Source organism: Benincasa hispida, chromosome 2 (genome assembly GCF_009727055.1).
Source record: "Benincasa hispida cultivar B227 chromosome 2, ASM972705v1, whole genome shotgun sequence".
Classification (NCBI taxonomy): Eukaryota; Viridiplantae; Streptophyta; class Magnoliopsida; order Cucurbitales; family Cucurbitaceae; genus Benincasa; species Benincasa hispida.
The window spans coordinates 31,999,187-32,015,013 of record NC_052350.1 but is presented as its reverse complement, the minus strand read 5'-3'; the positions used below and the strand labels follow the sequence as shown (position 1 = coordinate 32,015,013).

At 42.1% G+C, this 15,827-nt stretch overlaps 1 non-coding gene across 1 annotated transcript; it reads right to left on the bottom strand.

Moving 5' to 3' along the window:
* Nucleotides 1-265: 265 nt before the first annotated feature.
* Nucleotides 266-372, bottom strand: LOC120072378. Its single transcript, XR_005480441.1, has one exon. It is a non-coding gene; the product is annotated as a small nucleolar RNA R71 (small nucleolar RNA).
* Nucleotides 373-15,827: the final 15,455 nt, after the last annotated feature.

The window sequence follows — 15,827 nt, the reverse complement described above, 5'->3', positions numbered from 1 at the left end:
TTGTAAATACTCTAAACATATTAAGTTTCTAAGTTAATAAATTATGGGCCGATAGTCGTCCCATTGCATATAATTTGTATTTGGTATCAGAGTTATTCCACAAGAGTTTTTAGGCAGTAAGTGTCAACCTAAGGGTTGATAACTGCTGCAGTCACGCCCTTCTCTAGGCTAAGAGGGTGATCTGGGGCGCGGTGTGACAATAACTTCGTGGGAACAAGTCGAGGAAAATTTCATGAAGAAGTACTTCCCTCCAACGAAGAACGCAAGAAGGAGGAAGTTAATTACAAATTTTGAATAGGAAATTGACGAATCGCTCAGTGATGCTTGGGCGAGGTTTAAGAGGCTGGTAAGAGACTGCCCACATAGTGGCATACCAGACTGCTTACAGATGCAGATTTTCTACAAAGGATTAACCCCTGCATTGTAGACCGCTGTCAATGCGGCAGCGGCTGGAGGTCTGCTGGATAAAACGTATGAGGAGGCCAAGAATATCCTTGATCACATTTAAAAAAATCACGAGGACTGAAGAGAAAGCGATCAAAGATTAAGAATTAGGGACAATGACGCGAACAACGGGGCCATCGCATACCTTTAGAACCAAATGATTGCGATGATGATTTTGATACAAGGCATCGCAATTAGTAGCACGGGAGCGAAAAATACAGGTCAACGCAATTGCTCAAACGACCGCAAGTTGTGTCACCTGTGGAGACGCACATCCGATGGAAGAATGCGCAGGAAATCCGCAATTAGTATGCTTCATGAAGAATAATCCTTATTCCTATACGTACAACCATGGGTGGAGAAACCACCCCAATTTCACATGGAAAAATCAACAACAAAACTTTCAAACAGTGGCACAAAAAGAAGAGCCACCTGGATTTTTCCCATGAACCAACGGTCCAATGCATAACCAAGCTAGCAGTTCACAGGCACTGCAACCTTCATCCTTAGAGAGAAGCAGTACATTGAGAAGAACGAATCAGTGCTTCAGATTCAAGCAACGTCCATCCGAAATCTTGAAATTCAGCTAGAACAGATTACGAGCCAACTCAAAAACAGACCACAAGGAGCATTGTTGAGCTCAACTGAGTCCCCCTCGCAACACTGGGGGTACAGGAAAGGAATAATGCTTAGCAGTCTCCTTGCTAAGAGAAAAGATAATAGCGGAAGTAGGGAAGGAACCCATCACAACCAACTTGAATGCGGCAACAATAGAGGAGTCATTGGTGTATGATTCAAAAGAGCCCAAAAAGATGAAATCAAAGGTTGCATCCACCTTTAAGCGTCTAGAACATGAGATAGATGAAGTCCAGCCACCACCATTCTCGCAAAGATTGAAAAAGAAACAAAGTGATGAAGAGAAGATCGACACGAAGGCAGTAATGCAAAATAAAACGATCCCACCAAAAATGTGCGACCCAGGAATCTTCATGATACCATGCTCCATTGGCGGGGTCTACAGTGGCCAAGCATTATGCGATCTTGGGGCGAGTGTAAACATAATGCCGCTATCAATCTTAAAACGATTGAATATGGGCAAACTCACGCACATGACGGAGACTCTCCTACTTGTGGATAGATCACGAATACATCCTGAGGGAGAGTTGAAAGATGCCGCAATCTCAATTGATAAATTCATCTTGCCAGCAGACTTCATCATTTTGTTATAGAACGAACGAAGATGCGCCCATCATATTGGGACGACCATTCCTCTCGACCGGTCGCGCTCAAATTGATGTGTGCAAGGGGAAAATTATAATGAATGTCAATAAGGAAAAGCTTTGGATTAAGGCAGTCAAAATCCTAGGGACGCATTCCTTTCGAAATATCCTTTTTATACCAATGCTTCATGAACTTTCATCACCTGTCTTTTAATTGTTATCATATCTTTTTCTTTATATCATTAAAAAAAAAACGATCGTGGTAAACGATTTTGTTACTCATGCATAGAATGAAGATTCCCTAGTTGTGCTAGCTAAATGCTTCTCAACCCATTCAATTGATTTAGCTACTCATGCATAAATAACTGAGAATGAATAGATATAGAGAAGTAGATTCCATTTCGATAAATGAGTAGAGTAAAAAATAACAATGGAAGTTAAAAGTAGAGAGCCTGGTAGCAGTTCCTTGCTGACTGAGGCTTTTACACTTTGAATCTCTATTCGGTTTCAAAGATGTTCCTACTTCCGTAGGCGTCGGCCCTCTCTGTGTCCTTGAAGCTTTCGGCGCTCTCCCAAGCTTACCGGAATGATCTATAAGCACCACCTTTCTCTCTTGCGTCCGCCTTAAAACGGAAGGAAAACTATGAACAAGGATGTGCGAACTGAAGTATGAAATTTCAAACTGCTGAACTGTGAACCCTTTTTCTGATGGTTGCCTTTGGTATTTATAGAACATCCAAGATGAACGGCGGCTTCTCTCTCATGCTTGCACAGATGGGACAACTTTAATTCTCTTGACTGATGCGCCGAATATTTTTCATCGAAAAGCTGAATGTACTTGTTATCACTAACGACTGTCAACTTAATTCGGATTCAGCTATCATCAGCTTTCTGCCCCATCGCAATTAATTAGCCTTTCGCCCAGATGCACCCACCAAGTTGCGCTGACTAGGTTGTGGCAATCCTTCTTGAGTAAATTTTTGTAAGCACAATCATCGCAAAGCCTTGCTGTGAAGTTACACTCGACCAATGATTTCCTATGATCGCAATTCTTGCCTTGCGTCAACGCATATTCTGCATAAAAATACACAAATTAACTATTCCTATGCGATGAACGCATGCGACCACAATATTATGAAATTGATGCTTAATGGACGCAATTTAACATGTTTTATCAACGCAAGCCAACATTGTTTAAGAACTTAGCACTATGATAACGTGCATTTCTACTCGTTATCACACCCCAAAATTTAAACAATGCTTGTCCTCAAGCATAAGATAAAGATTCCTTTAGCAAGTCAACCACAATGTTCTTTTCCTAGATTTCTCAAGGATACTTCATTCAATTCCCATATATCAAAGTTTCCTTAGGTCATGTTCAAGTCTTCTCTCAAAATAGGGATCGCAAGCTTAACCTTCAAAAAGACTTGACTAACTTCCGGAATATCGCATGCTTTATTTCAAAAAGAAAATTTTCCACCAAGGTGTAAAATGATTTTATCCTTGCATATTTCTTGTCATTGTTAGTTTTTTCTAACCTTGCACCGATCCAAGTGCCTTGCCTTCGTTTTGGCTTTCTCCCATGGGTGTCATGCGGACATCCAACTACGAGCAATGTGCTCTTTCTCAGACTAGACTCATATCTACTTGGTAGCGGAGTTGTGGTCATTTATTTATGCGTTGATCCTAGTGACTTACTTTCATTTTGCCTTGCCCCCACATGTGTCATGCGGACATCCAACTACGGTTAAGTGCCTTTCACTACTTAACTCTTATAAACATGGGTTTCTCATTGCGTTGACAGTGGAGTTGTTATTCCAATTTTCTTTTTTTTTTTAAATAGCAAGGTCGAAAATAAATACCTCACCCCATAATTTAAAATGCGGCAATGTCCTCATTGAAAATAGATTGAGATAAGTCATGCGATGTTCTTAGAAGGCTTCGTAAAGAGAGTTTGAAAAGAAAGCTAGCAAACCCCTAACTTCTAGAAATATTTTATGAGGTGACTATCTTAAGATTAAGTTGACTCCGAAAGAAATAGAAGCATGTTTTTCATAATTGAAATCATACTTGGCAAAGAGACATTATGCGGTAAGTTATTAAATTTATCTATGTTGAATGATTGCTGTAATCAAAGAGGATGCAGTCATAAAACTTTGAAAACTAAAATACGATGTGATAGCGCAAAATGTGAAATAAAGATAAGAAAGAATACACCCTCAAATTTGCGTTGTCGCCTGCATTGTATATTGACACATCCATCATTGGGGCGATCTCTCTTCTTTGGATTGCGGTGATGGAGTGAGATAATTTGTTGCTTCATGTAACATCTCCGCAATCCTATGCCTTAATCGTTGTAAACAAACAGTGAGAGGGTCAACTGATTTTAGACAAAACAACAAGTTTTTTTTCATAGAGAATAATAGTAATATTGAATAAAATGCAGATAGATAAATGATGGTTAAAGTGACGAAGGAATGAGAGTTCAAGAATCAAACAAAGGGTATTCCAGGTTTTTCAGATTTACAGGGGCTGTTTTTGGCTGGAAATCACCTCTGTAATATGCCTTAACTCGCCATCCATTAACCTTAAATGTACGGCTTCCATCCTCAGTGATCAACTCCACCGCACCATGTTGGAATATTTCTTTAATGATGAAGGGTCCAGACTAGCGTGATTTTAATTTTCCTGGAAGGAGCCATAGACATGAGTTGAAGAGTAAGACCTTTTGCCCGACTTGAAGTTTCTTACCGCATATGTGTTTGTCGTGCCAGTGCTTGGTGCGCTCTTTGTAAATCTTTGCATTTTCATATGCGTTAATCCTCCATTATTCTAGCTCGACCAGTTGTATTTTTCGCGCTTCTCTTGCTTTCTTCAAATCAAAGTTCAGCTTCTTTACCGCCCACAATGCTTTATATTCCAACTCTAGAGGCAAGTGACACGCCTTATCAAATACCAACGCATATATTGGTGTTTTAACTGCAGTCCGGTATGCCCACATAGTCAAGCTTTGTTGCCCAATCTATTCGCAAAGGCCTTACTACCTTCTCGAGTATCAACTTAATCTCCCGATTGGACACCTCAGCCTAACCATTCATCTACGGATGGTATTTAGTGGCCACTTTGTGGAGGATTTTGTATTTGTGCAACAACTCCTTAACAGTATGGTTGATAAAATGGGACCCTTCATCTCTTATGATGGCACGGGGAGTGCCAAAATGAGTGAAAATGTGTTTCTTCAGGAATTGGGAGACTACCGTCGCATCATTTGTGGCACATGCTATTGCCTCTATCCACTTGGATACATAATCGACGACAAATAAAATATAATGTTTACCATTCGAGGGAGGGAATTGTTCCATGAAATCAATCCCCTATACGTCGAACAATTCAAGTTCCAAGATGGTGTTCATTGGCATTTCATGTTCCCATGAAATGTTATCTGTGCGTTGGCACTGATCACACTTCATTGTGTAGTCAGCTACATCCTTGAACAATGTAGTCCAACAGAATCAACTCTGTAAAACTATGGATGCGGTGCACTACCCTCCAAAGTGCACACCATATGGTGAGTTGTGACATTACAATAATATGCGTTGTTGAGCAGCATTTGGTATGCATAATCGAAAAATCTGGTCTGCCCCTCTTTTATATAGATTTGGCTCATCCCAATAATAATGTTTGCATTCATGTTTGACCTTCTATTGATGGTAGGTGTAATCTTAGGAAATTGCTCGCAAACTAGATAATTGACTATGTCCGCATACCAGGGCAATTCCTTAATATTGAACAGTTGCTCATCCGGGAACACCATACTCACCTCAGAATCATTGTGGTCAACCTCAAGATTTTCCAGTCTAGACAAGTGATCCACAACTTGATTCTCTCTCCCCTTCCGGTCAATTATTTCTATGTCAAATTCCTAATAGATATGCTCGAAATTTTTTCCAACGCAAAAATTACCACCAGAAGCTCTTTCTTTATGGTGGTATAATTTGTCTGAGTAGGGTTTAATGTTTTACTCGCATATACGATGGGATGCAAGATTGTTTTTCTCTTTTGTGCCAGAGCTGCTCCCATCGCATACCTATTTGCATCGCTCATAATTTCAAATGGAAGTGTCCAGTCGGGTGTAATCAACACGGGTGCGGTAATCAGCGCATTCTTCAAAACTCTGAATGCGTCGAAGCAGTTGTTGTCAAACTCAAATTTTCTGTCAACCACTAACAACGCACTCAGTGGTCGTGCTATTTTAGAAAAATCTTTGACAAAGTGTCTATAGAATCCAGCGTGCCCCAAGAAGCTTCGTACAACCTTCATGCTTGTTGGAGGTGGAAGTTTTTCAATTTCTTTGATTTTCGCTTTGTCCACCCCCAACCCGGGAAACCTTGTGTCCCAACACTATGCCCTCCTTAACCATGAAATGGCATGTTTCCCAATTAAGCACCAGATTCGTCATTTCGCATCTCTTCAGTATCTTCTCCAAGTTGGCTAGACAAACTTCATAAGTGTTCCCATAAACAGAGAAGTCGGCCATAAAGATTTTGACAGAGTCCTTAAGATAGTCTGAAAAGATGGCCATCATGCACCTTTGGAACGTGCTTGGCGCATTGCAGAGGCCAAACGGCATGCGGCGAAACGCAAAAGTCCCATATGGGCAGGTGAATGTGGTCATGTCTTGGTCTTCTGAAGCTATCATAATCTGGTTGTACCCAGCATAACCATCCAGAAAGCAGTAAAAATCATTTCCAGCTAGACGGTCTAGCATTTGGTCAATGAATGGCAGAGGGAAATGATCTTTCTTTGTGGCCACATTCAGCTTGCGATAATCTATGCAAATGCGCCACCCAGTAATGGTCCTTTGCAGTATTAATTCATTGTTTTCATTTGGGACTACCGTCATGCCGCCCTTTTTCGGCATACACTGCACGGGGCTGACCCACATGTTGTCTGCTACAGGATTGATAATGCCTGCATCTAGCCGTTTAATGATCTCCTTCTTGATGACCGCTTTCATCGTAGGGTTGAGTCTGCATTGATGTTCGATCGTTGCTTTATGGTCCTCTTCAAGACGAATGCGGTGCATACAGTACGCATGGCTAATTCCTCTAATGCGGTGAGCGTCCAACCAATTGCTCACACATGTTTCCTTAGAATGCTCATCAATGCATTCTCCTGGACTTTGTTGAGCTCAGAGAAATAATAACAGGCAACTTTTCATTCTGCCCCAAAAATACGTACTTCAAATGATTCGGTAGGGTCTTTAATTCTAGTGTTGGTGGTTCTACTAGGGATGGTTGCGTTGTTTTTCTGCCTTCTTCTTCTGTTGGCTCTTCTTCTTGATTTGCAATCATTTCTTCTTCCTTGTTTGCTTTTGTTACGATCACATTACAAGCAGCAGCAGATGCGTTGGCATCCTCTTCTTCATTTTCTTCATCAAACTTTTCTTCTTCAATCACATTCTGGTCATCATCTGAATCATGCAGGTTTTCTTCATCCAGAAACTTCATGGCACGAATTATGTTAAATTTGAGCTTCTGTCCGTTGATGCTCAAATTGATCTCACTTTTATGCACATCGATCTGGGCATGACCTGTTCATAAAAATGGTCACCCAGAATGATGGGCACATCTTTGTCGGCCTCATAGTCCAAAATGATGAAGTCGGCTTGTAGGATAAATTTGTCGAGGGTTATTACCACATCCTTTACCTTTCCCTGTGGATGAACCAGAGATCTATCGGCCAGTTGGAGAGTCACCGTTGTGGACACAAGTTGCCACACATTCAGCTGCTTAAAGATTGACAGAGGCATCAAATTTATGCTGGCTCCCAGGTCACATAAGGATTTCTCGATGTACAGTCCTCCTATGGAGCATGGTATAGTAAAGCTCCCAGGATCATTCATCTTCAGTGGAATTATTGATTTTGAACTTTGGGTTAGCGCCACTGTGGAAAACTTACCAGGTCCCCTCTTCTTAGTTGCCATATCCTTTAGAAACCTTGCGTAGGCAGGCATTTCCTCAATCGCTTCATTGAAAGGAATATTAGCATGTAATTTCTTTAACATAGACAGAAAGCGTTGGTACTGTACCTCTTCGATCTTTTTCTTCCCTAGTCTCTGCGGGAAAGAGGGTAACTGCACTTTCACGGTTCCCGTCTCAGTTGGCTTTGAGGTCAACGCAACCTCTGGTTCTACTGCTTTTTTTCTCTTTCTTCTTCTTGCGTCACCACAATTTTAGGTTCAGCCGCAATGGGAGATGTCCGACTAAGCTCCTTCTTTTCTCCCTCCACAGTCTTCCCACTTTGCAATGTCACAGCCTGACATTGCTCTTTACCTGATCCCCCTGAGTTGTGTGGAAGTTATGTTGAACCCGGCAGAGCCCCTTGCGGTCTATTCTTCAGCTCATTCGCAATCTGGCCCATCTGTAATTCTAGATTACGGATGGACGTAGCCTGACTTCAAAGCACAGTTTCATTTTTCTCTATGTATTTCTTCAATAGGCTTTCCAAGGAAGAGTATTACAGTGGTTGTGAGCTACTTGCTTGATTGCTCGTTTGACCGTTGTTGCGTGAGAAGAATCCTGGTTGCCCTTCTTTCTGCGCCACGGGTTGGAAATTCTATTGTTGATTCTTCCAAGCAAAATTGGGGTGGTTTCTCCACTCGGGGTTGTATGTATTCGAAAATGGATTATTCTTGACAAAGTAAATGGACTATGGATTTTGAGGGCAATCTTCCATCACATGCCCATCATCGCAAGTTGCAGACTTACGGTGTTTTGACTGATTGCGTTTATTTGCCCATTTTGCAGTGTTCGGCTGCTGATCGCAATTCCCTGGATTAAATTCATCATTGCGGTCATCTGATTTTGTAGTGAAGCAATAGCACCATTACTTGCGTCGTTGTCTTTGAGTCTCAATCTAGTCACTCTATCTCCAATCTTCATGGTTCTTAGAGATGCGATCCAAGATATTTTTTGCCTCGTCATACGTTTTATCAAGTAGACCACCAGTAGTTGTTGCATTGGCAGCGGTCTGCAAAGCGAGATTCAAACCATGATAAAAAATCTCCATCTGAAGGCAGTTTGGCAACTCATTGTGTGGACAATCCCTGACCAACCTCTTAAACCTCGCCCAAGCATTGCTAAGCAATTCGTCCATGTCTTGTTCAAAATTTGTAATTAGTTTCCTTCATCTGGAATTCTCAGTAGGTGGAAAATATTTCTTCATAAACTTCTCCATGACTTGTTCCCAAGAAGTGATCTCTCCCAGTTCAAGAGAATACGGCCACTAGCCTGATCACAGAGAGAAAATGGGCACAAAGTTAGTCGAACTTCTTCGGCAGAGATGTTCGGGAACACAAAAGTATTGCAGATTTCATTAAAGCTTCGAAGGTGGGCATGCAGGTCTTCGCCATGGCTTCCTTCGAATTGTCCAACAGTCTGAATCATTTGCAGCATCACCAGCTTCATTTCGAATCGGCTTCCGTCGACGGCAGGCCTCATAATTCCTGGAGAGAAATCGTAGAGGTTTGGCAATGCATAGTCCCTAATGGGTCTATTGCGATCGTTTGCCAGCAGGATTGGAATCGCCATGACATTGTTTTCGTTTGGTGCTCCATTTCCAGGCTGCTTCACCATCTCTTCTTTATCTGACTGTGGTTGCTGTTGGTGGTTTCTCAGTCTCCATCTAAATGTTCTCTCAATCTTCGGGTTGTAATTCGCCAGAGATTGAGAGTCTGCAAAGAAATCAGAAAAAATTACCGTTAGCACACTATTTTGCCGAAGTCCCCGACAACAACGCCAAAAAACTTGATGCTCGATTTTATGAAGCGAATTATGGATGATATGTGATGGTGAAATTTCATTCTACACTCAAGTTTCCTCAGCAGAATCCAAGTGTAAACTCCATTGAGTTTCCTGGTAAGTGCAGGGTCGAAATTAGGGACTTATGAAAATAGTTTGCGTTGGTAATTTTAAGGAAAGCCTTGCAGTAACCGGTAACTCAATTAATTGTTGGTTTGTTATTGATTGCGTTAATAAGAAAATAACAAATGCGGCAGATTTGAGAAAAGTCAGTTGTGTGATAGATACACCGAGTAAGTAGATGGACGGGTTGAGAAAATCTTTAGCTAGCGTTACTTGGGAATGCGTCAGACTATGCGATATGTTACAACCATGCCCAACAATTAATTTTCCAATGCAAATGCGATGTTCCTAAGACTAGGACGCATGTGTTGAATGCAAAAATGTACATAGAGCTTATCCCTAAGTCTGTACTATTGTCCTATGCGATAATGCAAAATGCATTAAGGCAAGGTGACCACATACAATCATATCCTATCTCTAGGATGCTTGCAATGCATTGATAACGAATAGTGCTTATTCCTAAGCTCCATCTCTTGATTATGCATTCTAATATGACTCTCCCGAGCCTAGATTCTAACCTGACCTTCCTAAGCCTAGATCCTGTCCATAGACTACTAATGGACGAATGAAGCATACATAATACTTCATACATAATACAAGATAATCACATAGAATGAAGATTCCCTAGTTGTGCTAGCTAAATGCTTCTCAACCCATTCAACTGATTTAGCTACTCATGCATAAATAACAGAGACTAAAGAGATATAGAGAATTAGATTCCATTTCGATAAATGAGTGGAGTACAAAATAACAATGAAAGTTAAAGGTAGAGAGCCTAGTAGAAATTCCTTGCTGGCCAAGGCTTTTACACTGTGAATCTCTATTCAGTTCCAAAGATTTTCCTACTTCTGTAGGCATCGGCCTCTTTGTGTCCTTGAAGCTTCCGACGCTCTCCCAAGCTTACCGGAACGATCTATCAGCACCACCTTTCTCAATCGAGTTTGCCTTAAAACAGAAAGAAAACTATGAAAAAGGACGTGCGAACTGAAGTATGAAATTTCCAACTGCTGAACTGTGAACCCTTTTTTTGAAGGATGCCTTTGGTATTTATAGAACATCCAAGGTGAATGGCGGCTTCTCTCTGATGCTTGCACAGATGGGATATGTTTAATTCTCTTGACTGAAGCACCGACTATTTGTCATCGAAAAGTTAAATGTACTTGTGATAACTTGTAGAAATACAAGTCATTTATGCCACCTTATCTAGATATTGCGGCCAAAAAGTTAGTAATTATGCGCCAATTGTATGAAGATTAGCCCAGTATGACAATAATTATAAATTTTTGCGCTTACACCCACTAACGCCAAAAAGATGGAAGACAAGCCAAACTTTACTTTATTTTGCAGGAGACCAAGCCACCGCTTGCGCTCAAGGCTCATGAGAAACTAATTAATGCATCTCTGCCACATTGCGCCAGTCGATCAACCATGAAGAGATGATTACCGAAGTAACGGCATAATGCGACAGTCAGTCCAGAGCTATGCTTCAACCACATGCGGTAATAAAAACAAACAATGCGTGTGAACCTATGATCGAAAGATGCAACTGAGCAACGCGAGAGCGGGAAATTGAAACACATGTACAACTAACGGTTGTGTAGAATTAATGGTCTGATTGCATAACAGAAGGAATAATATCCCTCCGTCTGCGGATTTACCATAACCACCAAGTGGGGACCACAAGCCTAGAGTCAAATATCTACTCCTGTAAATACCCCATTGATTTCAGAGAAAAGTATGCTATTTTAATATGGGGCTAAGTGCTGCAAGATTTTAGAGAGAAAAGGCTGAGCTAAGTGCTGAAGAGAAGAAATCTGGGAAGAGAAAAAGATAAGGTCGAGAAGTGAATCTCAGATCCGACCTGCCATATACCGGATTGAAGCTCTGTGTAGAGACCCCTTCTACCGGTGGAGCAAGCCTGAGAGGGAAGCTCTTTCTGCCATCGAAACCATCCTATCCGGCAAGCAGATCTCCATCGAATCTGTGCTAAGACAATGGCACTTGTTTGTATCTGTTCTATCTCTCTTTCATTGTATTCCACAATTTCTTTATCTCTTCATTCACACATCATATATCAAATGCTTAGTAGAAATATTAAATGTTTTGATGGATTCCATTTACCATTTTCTGTCTGTTTCCGTTCATCCATTAGTCACTTTCTTCATGATGTTTTCTTAATCCCCTGATGAGCAATATAATCACTAAGAACTTAACCTGTATTAAAGTTATAAAATACGTTTAGCTAAAGAATGCTAGACGACATCCTCACCTGTGAGAGTAGGATTGAAGATATCATTCTGATCTATCGAGAGAAGGTCAGAAGAGTGCGTTAACTAAAATGAGTAGTACTTCCAGACATGGAAGCAACCTTGCGTTCATTATGCTAGACTTTGTTTCACCACAGACATGAGGGAACAGAGCCGATCATTGAGAGGTGTATGCCAAGAGAAGAGCGGAACAGTATTTGTACCTTTAAATCCAATTAAGGTCTTACATTGTTTGTAATACTTATCTTTCTTTTTCTATTCTGTTCATAAGACTTGTTGCCACATTCCACATCTTTGCACAAGCTTCATAGCCAGCCTTAATCCTAGCATCTTGTACATGAAGTCTGTATCTTGTAACATCTAGCTAAGGTTTATTGTATTTTTATGTTTTATCGCATCTTTACTGCTTTCCTTTATTTTACTGCAACTTACTTACTTGTACAAACTCCTTTATAAAGAATTGAAAACTTGGTCACATATACCATGAACATACTGCAATAGCCGACCCATTTCCCTGTGTTCGACCTCGAATCACACCGAGAAACTTGCGGTGGAGTTACACTTGCTTCCATCGTAAGGAAACTTGTGACAACACAGAGTGTACTACATGAACATTCCAAATTAATGCATAAATAGAAGTAGTATCGCATCATCATGAGCACGTAATATCATACATCCCAAAAAACGTTACAAGTTTATGGCGCCATTGTCGGGGATCTGGTTAACGGTTTATTGTCTGATTGGTTTTTGGTATTTTGCAGGACAGATCTCATTGTACTGGTTGTTTAACGTGGAGAGCAGCCTTATGGTTTATGAATCCTAGTGCTGAATCGGAATTCATAACTGACCCTGAGATCGAGCGAACGTTCCACGCGAGGATACACCAGAACAGAAATCGACAAAACAAAGTAGCCAGCATGGCAGATAATCACGATGATGCGGTGCCAATGGTAAACCTAGGGGCTGTTCGACTGGCCCATAATCCCATATTCCTGGCAGCCGATCGCAACATCCCAATGAGAAATTATGCGGCACCCAACCTGTACGATTTTTCGCCTGGAATCTCAAGGCCAACTGTCGAGGAGAATGCACGTTTTGAGATTAAGCCGGTCATGTTACAAATGATTCAAAACACAGGGCAGTTTGGGGGTTTGCAAGGTGAAGACCCACATGCCCACCATTTCTCCCTACCTGGCGTGACCCCGGAGAATATTAGGTTATATCTATTCCCTTACACCTTGAGGGATGGAGCTAAGAAGTGGGCTTATTCACTAGAGCCCAATGAAATCACTTCATGGGAGCAATTGGTTGAGCGGTTTATGAAGAAGTTCTTCCCACCAGCTATCAGCGCAAGATGATGAAAGGATGTGTTAAACTTTGAGCAAAAAGAGAATGAGACCCCGAGCACCGCCGGGGTGCGATTCAGAAGATTGATGAAAAACTGCCTGCATATCAAGATTCCCGATTGCGTCTTGATGGAAACATTCAACAATGGCCTGAATAGAGCAACGCAGGTTGTTGCTAATGCCTCCGCGGCAGAATGTTTTATGGACAAAACATACATGAAGGCTATCAGAAGAACCCGGAGAAATCCTTTGGCCGTTAGGCCTCCTGCGTTCAAGAGAGGAGGAAGCACTGAGAGCATGCTCACACCAACACCATCCGTCTCCACTGAAAGTTAACAGAAGAGGCGAGACGTTACGGAGGTGTTTGGCAACATCATAATCACTCTAGAGTAAGGAGGTGGACTGCCCAAAGCAGGGGTTGTAAACCAGCCACTACCTATGGAGGAGGAGACAGTGGTTGTGGCGGATGAGGCAATAAAGGATGAAGTAGTGGTGGTGGAAGAAGTGGTGGTTGAAGAAGAAGAAAAAGGGAATGATGTTCTGGTCCCAGAGGCTCCAGAGGCCGCCATCATCGCAAATATTTTTGATAAGCCTCCACAAATGGAAGAAGAGGAAATTGCGATCATTGAAAGAGATGAGAATGAGATCGCAATTAAAGAGGCCGAAGAAGTGAAGATAGCATTAATAACCTCTGACATTGCGATGGAGGAGGTTGTAGGGGGTGTGTTGCCAAAAGAGGCCAAGAAGGAAGAGTTGAAGGCAGCAGAGTCTAAAAAGGAAGATAAGAAGAAGGCTACTGAGGCCGAGAAAGAAGACAAGAAGAAGAAGAAGAGTAAAGGAAAGAAGGCTAGAAAGGTGGAGTCGTCGCATCATCCCAAGTCAAGAAAGAACAAAGAGAAAAACGATGATGGCGAAGATGAAGAGGCCAAGAAGAAGAGGAGAAAGGAGAAAGAAGAGAGAAGACTGCACCGAAAGGAGAAGAGGCGCCTGAGAGAAGAAGAAAAAGAAAAGCAGAGGGCTGCATGCCCCGAGAAGGATAGAGAGTCAACCTCCGTAAGGGAGGATGGGGGGAAACAATGCAATTGATGGAGACACCGCAACCTGAAGTAACACAATTGGTTGCGGCGGACAAAGGAGAAGAAACAGAGGGAACCCCCCTAATGCAACGTCGTAGGGAGAATGCGCCGAAAGGGTCTAGCATCGACCCTCAACGTTTAATGTTAGCATTGGAAGAGGAGGAAAGAAGAAGAAAAGAAGAAGAAGAGAAGCAAGAAAAGATGGAACGGGGTAAACTCATCATTGCAGAGGGGAATCGAAGAAGAAGATTGGAATTTGAGGAGATACAAAGCAATAACGAGCTTACCCGACTTGAAGGGATCCAGAAGCGCGAGGAAGATCAGCACATATTGTTGGCCTCTAAGCATTTGAAGAAGAGTTTGAGACAGAAGAGAAAGAGGCAGAAGAAGAAGAGGGGAAGAAGGAAGAAGAGGAAAGACTGCTTTTGGAAGAGAAGAGGAGGAAGTGCAAAACTAACAAGAAGCGTTTGTATAAAAGTAGAGGCAAAGAACTCGCTGAACGCGAGAAAGAGGAATAGCGCAAGGAGCAGGAAAAAAGACTAAGGCAAGCAGCCCGCCTTGTTCAAGCAAAATGCAAAGATGTAGCAGAAAGCAACGAGCCTGTGTCGGCCAAGAATCGATCATCTAAAAGAAAGGAAAATGATGACATGATGATCGAGATGGGCTTCTTCCCTGCGCCAACCCCACTACCTGACCTCATCACAAGTGTATCATTATGAAGCATGGGTGGGACACATTCTGTCAGTGCCCATCCATCATCGTGCCTCAGGTAGTGCAAGACTTCTATCGTGAGCATCTGCATGGAAATAGGGATGTGGTGACTTTTAAGGGCGAGACAGTACACTTCAACGCAAAGGACATCAATGAACTTTATCAGATGAGGGACAACCCTGATGCACCAGGGAACAAGATCATTGATGATCCTACAGAAGAACTGATGAGAGACGCGCTGAGGGTATTAGCACAACCAGGCACAAGATGGACAGCCTCCCATAAAGACATCTGCACTCTAGAGTCTAAGTCTCTGGGTTTATCTGGTCAAGAAGTGGCTGATTCCAACAATGCATGATAGAATTGTATCAAGGGATCGAGTGATGGCTGCATATTGTATTGCTCGTGGCGTTCCTATTGATGTGGGAAGGTTGATCGCAGGGTAGATCAAAGCATTAATGGGGCATATACGGGGGTAGTACTTCTTCCCGTGGATCGTCTCAAGTTTATGCCTGAGTGCGAGTGTAGGCATTGATGAGGAGCACATGCCAGAAGTTCACAGCATCATCAACATCAAAATTCTAAGGATGCTTCTCAAAAATTCCCCAAATTGCCCGAAGCTGCCAGCAAAGAGACCTGCGATCGATTTGAATGCGCCGTAGGAACCCAGACCAAAAAGAAGACGAAGAGAAGATAAGGGAAAAGAGAGGGTTCATGAGTCACCAATGCATGATCCAGAGCCTATAAACCCTCTTCCCTTAGTCATCAGATCTCCAAGCCCTCCTAGCCCGCCAGCGCAAACCTCCTCCCCTTTTCATGAACCTTTTACCAACCTTCC